The sequence below is a fragment of the Globicephala melas genome, chromosome 13, assembly GCF_963455315.2.
Source record: "Globicephala melas chromosome 13, mGloMel1.2, whole genome shotgun sequence".
Taxonomy (NCBI): domain Eukaryota; kingdom Metazoa; phylum Chordata; class Mammalia; order Artiodactyla; family Delphinidae; genus Globicephala; species Globicephala melas.
The window spans coordinates 34,652,817-34,662,888 of record NC_083326.1 but is presented as its reverse complement, the minus strand read 5'-3'; the positions used below and the strand labels follow the sequence as shown (position 1 = coordinate 34,662,888).

At 38.1% G+C, this 10,072-nt stretch overlaps 1 pseudogene; it reads left to right on the top strand.

Annotated features, from left to right (window-relative positions):
* The first annotated feature begins 9,140 nt into the window (after nt 1-9,140).
* On the top strand, nt 9,141-9,837 carry LOC115850008 (peptidyl-prolyl cis-trans isomerase A pseudogene; annotated as a pseudogene).
* Nucleotides 9,838-10,072: the final 235 nt, after the last annotated feature.

Sequence of the window (10,072 nt, the reverse complement as noted above, 5' to 3'; positions counted from 1 at the left end):
TCCACAAATGCTTATCCAAGCAATGATAAAGATGATAATAGTTATTCTATACTTCTATGACTGCTACTGCTAATCATACTATAGTGTCTAACTGCCTCTTATAGTGATATGATGTAACTCCTCTTTCTCTAGGGAGTTTGGAAGACAGAGGCTGGAAGGTGAGGGTGGGAGTCAGTGCTCCAGAAATCGAGTGCAACCAGTTGGCATGATTTGTGGACCAAGAATGTCACCATATCAGTAAGCAAAGAATGTTGTGGCAATCAAGGCATCAGCCACTGTATCCACCTGGATGGTGCACACTGAGGGGATTCAGGATATAGCAAAAAAGACACTGGCCCTAGATAATTAAAGTGAATATCAGGAGAATAATTTCACTAAGCTCAGATTCTTGCATCTTCCCATACATAGAAAAGTGCTAAATTCATTAACTTGAGATGTTTGTTTTTCTTTAATTAGCATTAATATTTTGATGTTTGACTACCTGGGATTTTTTTTGCAAAAATTTTCTGTATATCCTGCATCCTCCTTTACCTTTTTGGAACAGTCTTCAGAGCTATCCAAGAGGCTGTATCCCTGGATTAAGTCCTCAGTAAGTCCACTGAATAAAACACATATCTCCAGCATTTATTGTTTCTAGATTTTTTGATGATGGCCATTCTGACTGGTGTGAGATGATATCTCATTGTAGTTTTGATTTGCATTTCTCTAATGATTAATGAAGTTGAGCATTCTTTCATGTGTTTGTTGGCAGTCTGTATATCTTCTTAGGATAAATGTCTATTTAGGTCTTTGCCCATTTTTGGATTGGGTTGTTTGTTTTTTTTGTTATTGAGCTGCATGAGCTGCTTATAAATTTTGGAGATTAATCCTTTGTCAGTTGCTTCATTTGCAAATATTTTCTCCCATTCTGAGGGTTGTCTTTTGGTCTTGTTTATGGTTTCCTTTGCTGTGCAAAAGCCTTGAAGTTTCATTAGGTCCCATTTGGTTAGTTTCTATTTTATTTCCATTTCTCTAGGAGGTGGGTCAAAAAAGGATCTTGCTGTGATTTATGTCATAGAGTGTTCTGCCTATGTTTTCCTCTAAGAGTTTGAGAGTTTCTGGCTTACATTTAGGTCTTTAATCCATTTTGAGCTTATTTTTGTGTATGGTGTTAGGGAGTGATCTAATCTTATACTTTTACATGTATCTGTCCAGTTTTCCCAGCACCACTTATTGAAGAGGCTGTCCTTTCTCTACTGTACATTCCGGCCTCCTTTATCAAAGATAAGGTGACCATATGTGCATGGGTTTATCTCTGGGCTTTCTCTCCTGTTCCACTGATCTATCTTTCTGTTTTTGTGCCAGTACCATACTGTCTTGATTACTGTAGCTTTGTAGTATGGTCTGAAATCAGGGAGCCTGATTCCTCTGGCTCCATTTTTCATTCTCAAGATTGCTTTGGCTATTCGGGGTCTTTTGTGTTTCCATACAAATTGTGAAATTTTTTGTTCTACTTCTGTGAAAAATACCAGTGGTAGGTTGATAGGGATTTCATTGAATCTGTAGATTGCTTTGTGTAGTAGAGTCATTTTCACAATGTTGATTCTTCCAATCCAAGAACATGGTATATCTCTCCATCTATTTGTATCATCTTTAATTTCTTTCATCAGTGTCTTATAATTTTCTGAATATAGATCTTTTGTCTCCTTAGGTAGGTTTATTCCTAGATAAATGTTGGAGAGGCTGTGGAGAAAAGGGCATCCTCTTGCACTGTTGGTGGGAATGTAAATTGATACAGCCACTGTGGAGAACAGTATGGAGGTTCCTTAAAAAACTACAAATAGAAATACCATATGACCCAGCAATCCCACTACTGGGCATATACCCTGAGAAAACCATAATTCAAAAAGAGTCATGTATCAAAATGTTCATTGCAGCTCTGTTTACAATAGCCCAGAGATGGAAACAACCTAAGCGTCCCTCATCGGATGAATGGATAAAGAAGATGTGGCACATATATACAATGGAATATTACTCAGCCATAAAAAGAAACAAAATTGAGCTATTTGTAGTGAGGTGGATGGACCTAGAGTCTGTCATACAGAGTGAAGTAAGTCAGAAAGAGAAAGACAAATACCGTATGCTAACACATATATATGGAATTAAAAAAAAATGTCATGAAGAACCTAGGGGTAAGACAGGAATGAAGACACAGACCTACTAGAAAATGGACTTGAGGATATGGGGAGGGGGAAGGGTAAGCTGTGACAAAGTGAGAGCGAGGCATGGACATATATACACTACCAAATGTAAGGTAGATAGTAGTTGGAAGCAGCCACATAGCACAGGGTGATCAGCTTGGTGCTTTTTGACCACCTGGAGGGGTGGGATAGGGTGGGTGGGAGGAAGGGAGACGCAAGAGGGAAGAGATATGGGAACATATGTATATGTATAACTGATTCACTTTGTTATAAAGCAGAAACTAACACACCATTGTAAAGAAATTATACTCCAATAAAGATGTAAAAAAAAAAAACATATCTCAAATTTAGGTTGTGCATTTTTTTTAAGTCAACAGAGAACTTATATGTACTGGTTATACCTGCCTTCCATCAAACTCTTTGAGGAGTAAAGATGGTAAATACTTGTATAAACAGAAGCCCCAGCCTTGCAATAAAAGTCTTCAATTTGAGTCTCAGCTTTCACATTTAGTAAATTTCAGACTTTATTCAATTTAAATTATCTAGGCCTTCATTTCTCTTTTTGTAATATAGGAAGAATTTCCAACATTCTCACCAGGTGACTAAAAAATGACTATTCGTTAGAAATATCTTTGTAAACACTTAATTTCTAGGAAAAGCATGAAGAAGAAAAGTGATGTTGATAATAGAAGTATTTCCTTCCTTTGACTCTGGTGGTCTCTCTACTCTTACAAGATGTTATGCAAAACCTTTGCTTTGGATATGTTTTATGATTCTTCATGGAAATCTCTGAGAGAGGTATTAGAAGAAACTAGTGGAATTGATTTCTGTCAGCACCACAATTGCTGTTTATTTCTACAATTGACCCAATATGGAGACAACTATATTATATCAAAGATGTTAAAAGCTGCCTTTAAATAGCTCCCCCACTGGCCTGCCACGGTGTTAAGTTGCTGTAATGGTATTATTCCTTAAGGGCATCTAGTGGCGCTATCGTTCTTTTTTTTTTTTCTTTTTTGAAGCTGGGTCAAGGCTAATGTGTTATCCTAGGAGGATTCATATATTAGCTAGTTAACATATTAGCAGGGGCTATTGTCTCTGATTAAGCCATTATCACCCCCTGTCCTGTAGCAAAGAAAATGACCCAAGGGGAATGGGTCACATGATGGACTCATTTTAATGAAAGAGAAGCAAAATTAACAGTTTGAGATTAAGTTTGGGGCTAGTTAAAATTTTGGTATCATGGCTTCCAGGCACTTAATCATTGAGACTGGGTCTCCAGAAGAGGCTTCAAGAAAGCTAACCCCATTTATTATCTTTTTCATGGGCCAGGATGTGTTGTTGACACACAGTGAGGCCAAACAAACCAAAACATTAGAGTTGGAGTTTGGAGCAGAGAAATGTTTATTACAGGACCAAGCAAGGAGAACAGGGCAGCTCAAGCTCAAAAGAGCCAAAATAGTTGTTAGTTGTTAGTTGATAGTTCTGGGGGAAGAGTTTTTATAGGCAAAATTGGAGGCAGGGAAAAGTTTTTAGGGTGTGTGACTTTCCTCTGATTGGCTCGTAGTGAGGTAACAGGGCATTGTTCTGGGAATCTCAATCATCAGCCTTCTGGTTCCAACCAGTCAGGGATCTATGTGCTTGTGCTCAGCCTGAAGTTACCATCCTCCACCTGGGTGGGGGTCTTAGTTCCCATAGAAGAACTCAGAGATGTGTATCAGATTGTCACGCACTTCTCTTGAGGAGGAGCCAGGACCCTGCCCCACAGCTGCACTATTTTTCCTTGATGGCTTTCCTTTGTTTCTGCATTCCCTCACTCCTCTAATGAGTAACTGTTTGAATCTGCCCTTTGGAACTCAAGGAAGGTCTAGGAGGCTGAAACCTTTTTCCTACAAACAAGAAACAAGGGACACAGAAATAGGCTTTTGTACCTGGGAGAGCCAGGTCCTACTCAGTTTCAATCCCCCCTTTTCTCTGATACTTCTCAATCTTGAGGGGAACAGATGTTGGACAAGAAAGGGAATGACATTTTAGATAGAGAGGTTAATCATAAACTCAGCAGAGAAACTTGGTTTTAGGGGGACTTGGTTTCAGATTTGCTTGCATGGTGGACTCCATATGTAGTTCAGCATGGCGTTGATATAAAAGTATTAACATTAATGGCCTTTAGGTTCCTTTATAAGACTTAAAACTAGTGGTTAAACTTCCTCTTTATCAAAGATGTTGTTCCCTTTATCCTCAACACATGAAATGCATTTTGGGAAATTTATTTCAGTTTCCCTTTAAGTTTATATATATATATATATATATATATATATATATATGTGTGTATATATACATCCACATGTACATACATCTATTCTGGAATAATTTTTGATTTAAAATGAAACATCAGTTCTTCATGTTTTCTAATATTTTTAGGCCCTGGAAAAGTTTCATCTCATAGACCTAAAGCTGTAAGATGATAATATTGAAATGCAAGTCACAAGCTTCAATTAGGTACAATCAGAAATCATGCGGTGACTTCATTAAGTATCATTAAGAATGATCAAAATATTGCTCTTAGGAAAAATACATCAAAAGCATTGCATTTACACATTGATTAAACAGGATCTGCAATTTCTAAAATCTGGTATGGGAAAAAAGAATGGAGTAAATTAAGTGCTCATATCTCACTTAGCAACAAGGGAGTGCTTAGCAACTGGCAAAGGAAGACATAAAGGGAGATGGTGGAAAACAAAATATGATCAGCTTCTGAAACAGGGAGAGGAATCAAGAAAGGACAATGTAACTAATTGGGGCTGGAGGAGAGGTTGCTATCCCAGGAGCAGTGGTCAAGTTCGTGTTAGCCTGCTTTGTATAAGATTTTTATTTTTAGCTTTAGGAAATTAAGCTTATAATTAGGGAATCAAGAGTACAGGAAGGACTCTCATCAAAGCCATGAGTGTGGCTAGAGTCATCTCTGCTGACATGCATGTACCCATTTACAAATATTTTCCCCTTTTACTCGTGTATTAAGGTGCATAGCCGAGTTCTCAGTCCCACAAGATTTTAAGTCTTAAGGAGGTTTAAGGAAGACTTGATGTTATATCCCTTTGAGAACTCTTCAATAGTATTAGTTTTCTAATTACTCTCCCTGATCCCCTTGCTTTGCATTTTATCTGCATTCCTTGGTAGTACCATTCATCCCATGACTTCAGCTCCCATTGTGCACTGATAATTCTCAACCCTTCTTATCCACTTAGAGACACCTCTTTCCTGTGCTTCAATCTGTGCCCATGAATGTTCATGGGCCACTGAAACTTATCATGATAAATCCTATTCTCCCCACCCTCTTGCTCCCCACTTTCATATACCATCTTAGGAAGACCATCACCCATGCAGTCACCCCATCCAGGACCCTCCCTACATCTGTCTCCTTAACACCCACATCCAGTCTGTAGCTAAATTCATTGATTCTTTCCCTGAAATGTGTGTCAGTCTCACTCTCCTTCACAATAAATCTAAAATAAAAAATGAAAAATAAATCATCATCCTTCACCAAAATCCAAATTTGTAGCATCGCATGAAGGTTCCTCATCATCTGGCCAAATTGACTTTTTTCTTTTTACTTGGTTTCTGCCATTCCAGTTTGCATGTAGCCCATGTTTGGGTCATATCAAATGTGTTCTCATTCCTGAAAGGTGTCATGTTTTCTGACACCTCTTATCCAAAATTGACAGTGTGCTCTTCTTTTACCATGCCCTGACTTTATCTGAACCTTGAAAACTTACATAAACTTCTCATGGTTAACTCTTTGTATCATTCCTAATACTGGGCTTATGGTAAAGTCATATTAATTATTGTTTATCAGAGAATTCCCAAAGGAACAGACATTTACAATCAAATTTCAGATATTACAGTAAGTATCACTGGAAATAGTAGACATTCAATAAATATCTGTTTAATTGAATTAAATATATGGACAAGAATCCAGCATCCCCAAAATCAGAACCCACAGATGAGGAGTTGAAAACATTTTTTCTGTAAAGAACCAGATAGTAAATATTTTAGGCTTTGCAGGCCATATAGTCTCTGTTGCAACCACTAAATTCTTCTACTGTAGCATAAAAGCAACCACAGACAGAAAAAAAAAAAAAAAAGCATTGCAGTGGTCTAATAAAACTTTATTTATGGACACTGAAATTTAAATTTCATATAATTTTTAGGTGTCGCAAAAGATTCTTCTTCTTTTTTTTTTTAACCACTTAAAACTATTGAAACAATTTACTCAGAAACAATATAAAACCACTTAGCCAGCTGGATTCAACCCACAGGCTGTGGTTTGCTGATTTCTGCTATATCTCATCACTGGTTTCAGCTCCTTATTTGGTCAACATTTTATACAAACCTCATTTGGATTGTTGCCACCAACAGTTAACATAAATCATATCCATGTCATTGCTTTATTCTAGCAGTCATTTTAGCTATACCCCAACCTGGAAATCCCCCCGACTTATGAGACTTCCTCTTAATAATTGTTATTACTGTGTATATCGAACAGGTAAAGAGCTTATCCCATTCTTTCTAGCAATTTTAGAACAAACACAGAGCCTCTGTGTGACCCAGTGTTTGACAACCATTTGCTCCTATATTGTTACATCCCATATTGTCACAATTAATTTTTCACTATCAACTTGCTTCCTAAGAATCCATTGTTTTTTCCCTGAATTGCCATCTTCTCCTCTGTCAAGGCAATTTCTTCCCTATGTAAAGCATTTTAATTTTTTTTTAACAGAGCATCACTTTTAATCTTACTAATATTACTAAATTGATCTTACTAACCTTGACTCGCCCTTCTGCCCAATAGGAGATCATGAATTCTTATAATTTTCTATGGTAAGTCCTTTTCCTGTACTCCCAGTATTCCATACTTACTAAGATACATTATGATTCTTACTTAGTCTGTTCAAGCTGCTATTATAAAATACATGGGGTATTTTACCCAATACCCATACATGGGGTCACTTATAAACAACAGAAATTTATTTCTGATAGTTCTGAAGGCTGGTAAGTCTAACATCAAGGAGCTGGCAGATTCAGTATCTGGCAAGGGTCTGCTTTCTGTTTCATAGATGGTCATTCTCTCTCTGTGTTCTCACATGGCAGAAGGGGGTGAGGGGACTCTCTGGGATCTCTTATAAGGGAATTAATCCCATTCAGGAATGCACTACCCTCATGACCTAATTGCTTCCCAAAGGTCCCAACTCCAACCACTATCGTATTGGGAATTAGGTTTCAACATATGAATTTTGGGGAGAGACACAAATATTCAATCTAAACCAAATACACAATACTTATATTCAAAACAAGAATGATGAAAAGAGGAAGGAAGAAGAGGAGGCAGAGTAAGAGGATGAGGAGAATAAAGAAAGGGAAAAAATAGTAAGAGAGGATAGAGACCAAAAATAAAGAAACAAATAGGAAGGTTATATTACATACTTAAAATGAGATTGTATGAAACTCTTTCACAAATATTATCTGCTATGAGGTAGGAAACTGGAAAAAATTACTTTTGACCTGGAGAAGTTAATTAGTCAAAAAGAGAAAGGAAGCTCAAATCATACTTTTTTAACCTTTTTTCCTGAATCACACTCTATTTAAAAGTCTGATAGAAGATACTTCAGGCTGACAGTTTCTCAAGTTCCATCTGTGTTCAGGCTCTGGGCATCCTGGGTCTTTTTATATGGATAGAAATCAAACCCTAGTACAGCATCAGAATGTTCTAACTTCTTGCAATGGTATTTACATTCCTCTGCTGCTTTTTCAAAAGATGTCCAGACCTATAAATATTAAGCTACATTTTGGGGCCCTAACCTTGAATGAGGGCAGTTACCATTTAATATTGCCAAAGGAAGGGAATGGGTGCAGGAGTAGGCAAAGGAAAGAAACACAAAACCAAAAATGTCAAATCTGATTGATTTAAAACTAGGTAGGCAAATCAGCAAGGGCTGATTGATCCAGCATCACTGGAGAGTGAGGTCAGACAGGGCTGTTTTAAAATTATTTGGTATTTTCAGAAATTGATTACTTATGGAGAGCATTAAGAAGTAGCTGTGCACATTCATTTAATGGGCCAGTGACTCTTGTACAGGGCTGGAGTCGTCACATTCAATCTCATCTACTCCTTGTTAATTTGCACTTTCTTCTGAAGAGTGTTTATTTATTACAGATGCTATAAGGATAAACTACAAACTAGAATAATAAATAATGCCCTAAATGGGATTTTGCAAGCACTACCTTCCCACCCATCTTTCTATTCCCAGCCCCCAGTGTGACAGGCACCATTGTTTACAGGCCTGTGAATGTCTGTAGGGCTGAAGAACAAGTCCTTTTCTGTCCTAACGTGCATTTCAGTGAGGAGACATCCACTTATATGGAGAGAACTTAAGGACACTGGGATGTCCTCCTGTTCCCCAAAAGTGCTCCTCAGTGGTCCATTCATTGAAGGGACATTCCACTGGTTCTTTGAGTTAGTGATACCCTTTGAAGATATGAACAGTCTTGGGAGAAATGTCATGCCTTACTGCAGTCCTAGATATACAACTTGGTATAAATTCATGTTGTTGGTCATTTCCTACCCTTTCAGCTGGAAACAGGCCCCAAAGGGAAAATTGATATGATGGAGAAAGAGAGGAATATTTTGGAATATGAACCATGGACCAATGGGTTGTATTTGGGAGTGGCACTTCAAGAAAATCTATAGAGTGAGGCGATAAGAGGGCAAGGACTTTGACATGTGTGTGAGCGGGCACACACACACAGACACACACAGACTTCACTCAGAATCAAAAACGGAACTTCATTTTTAACTTCCAATCTGATAACTGCCTAAAGGTAAGTCTCCATTTCTCCAGAGATCTTTTCAAAACTTCCCTTATGGCTTTGCAGACGCTGCCACACCGGAACCTCCCGCGCTGCCCAACCATGGTCAACCCTACTGTGTTCTTTGACATCGCCATTGACGGCGAGCCCTTGGAACGTGTCTCCTTCGAGCTGTTTGCAGACAAAGTTCCAAAGACAGCAGAAAACTTTCATGCTCTGAGCACTGGGAAGAAGGGTTTTGGTTATAAAGTTTCCTGCTTTCACAGAACAATTCCAGGATTTATGTGTCAGGGTGGTGACTTCACATGTCATAATGGCACTGGTGGCAAGTCCATCTATGGGAGAAATTTGATGATGAGAATTTCCTCCTGAAGCATATGGGTCCTGGCATCTTGTCCATGGCAAATGCTGGCCCCAACACAAACGGTTCCGTTTTTCATCTGCACTGCCAAGACTGAGTGGTTGGGTGGCAAGCATGTGGTCTTTCGCAAGGTGAAAGAGGGCATGAATATTGTGGAAGCCATGGAGCACTTTGGGTCCAGGAATGGCAAGACCAGCAAGAAGATCACCATTGCTGACTGTGGACAAATCTAATAATAAATTTGACTTGTGTTTTATCTTAACCACCAAGACCATTCCTTCTGTAGCTCAGGAGAGCACCCCTTCATCTCCATCTGCTCAAAATATACTATAATCTTTGTGCTCTCATTGCACTTCTTTGGGTTCCATATTTTCCTTATTCCCCTCCAAGTTTAGCTGAATTGCAAAGTTAAGTTTATGGTTATGAAATAAAAACTAAACAATCAAAAAAAAAAAAAACAACTTCCCTTATGACATAGCGAGAGTCCCCACTAGAAACTGCTGGTTTATTCCTACACAGATTTTCTCTTTTAAATCATTAACAATAAGGACACACCATCCACATCCCTCTCTTTATAATTTTATACAACTTTTAAAGCTAAGCTCAAACTGCAATCCCGTGAACACTGTTACCTATTTCTTTGACTAAAATTGTCTTACTCTGATTT